The sequence below is a fragment of the Apteryx rowi genome, unplaced genomic scaffold (genome assembly GCF_003343035.1).
Source record: "Apteryx rowi isolate R43461 unplaced genomic scaffold, aptRow1 scaffold_1449, whole genome shotgun sequence".
Classification (NCBI taxonomy): Eukaryota; Metazoa; Chordata; class Aves; order Apterygiformes; family Apterygidae; genus Apteryx; species Apteryx rowi.
In genome coordinates, this window is record NW_020447696.1 from 4,856 (window position 1) to 6,051 (window position 1,196).

Below are 1,196 nucleotides of genomic sequence, written 5' to 3' on the forward strand. Positions count from 1 at the left end.
GGGGCTGCGCAGTGCAGTTGAGGGCAGTGCAATGGGGGCAGCACAGCGCAGGGCTGCGCAGTGCAGTTGGGGGCAGCGCAGTGTGGGGCCACGCAGCGCAGTTGTGGGCAGTGCAGTTGGGACTGTGCATTTTAGGGCAGGGCAGTGGGCTGCGGTTTGGGTTAGGGTGATGCAGAGCCCAGAGGTTCAGTACAGGGCAATGTAGTTCAGGTCAGGGCAGTGCAGGGTTTTGAGTTCAGGGCAGGGCAGTGCGGTTTGGGGTAGGGCAGTGTGGGGCTGTGTGGGGTTATGTGGTTCAGTGCAGGACTATGAACCCGGTGCAGGGCAGTGAGTTCAGGGCAGGGCAGGGCAGTGTGGGGCTGCGTGGGKTTATGTGGTTCAGTGCAGGGGTGTGTGTTCAGGGCAGGACAGTGTGGGGCTGCGAGGTTCAGTGCAGGGCAATCCAGCTGAGGTCAGGGCAGTGCGATGCGGTTTGCGGCAGGATGGTGTGGGGCTGTGTGGTTCAGGGCTGGGCAGTCCAGTTCCGGGCAGGGCAGGGCAGGGCAGTGCAATGCAGGGCAGGGTTGCGCGTTCAGGGTAGGGCAGTGTGGGGCTACGCGGTTTGGGGCAGGGCAGTCCAGTTCCGGGCAGGGCAGTGCAGGGCTCTGAGTTCAGGGCAGGGCAGTGCAGTGCGGTTTGGGGCAGGATGGTGTGGGGCTGTGTGGCTCAGGGCTGGGCAGTCCGGTTCCGGGCAGGGCAGGGCAGTGCAATGCAGGGCAGCGCAGGGCAGGGTTGYGCGTTCAGGGTAGGGCAGTGTAGGKCTATGYGGTTTGGGGCAGTGCAGGGCTCTGAGTTCAGGGCAGGGCAGTGCGGTGTCAAGCAGTGCTATCCCGGGGCAGCAGCCATGCTCAGCCCCATTCCCAGGCAGTCTCCGAGCCGGGGCCAGCGCAGTGCACAGGGCTGCCCCACGTGCATGGCCCTGCGTGAGCAGGCATCTGGGGCGTGCAGGGACACCGTGGGGTGCCTGGGGCAGGGCGCCGGAGCTGCGCCATGGGGCTGCACCCCAGCCTGATCCTGCTCCTGGATGGACCCACCTGGCCCCGGCGCGGAGCAGGCGCGCTCCCCCAGCTCTTGGGAGCAAGGCACCAAGCTTGGGAGCACTGTGGGGCTTCTGCCCACCTGGGTGGCCACAGCCGTGCCGTGCCGTGCCGTACTGG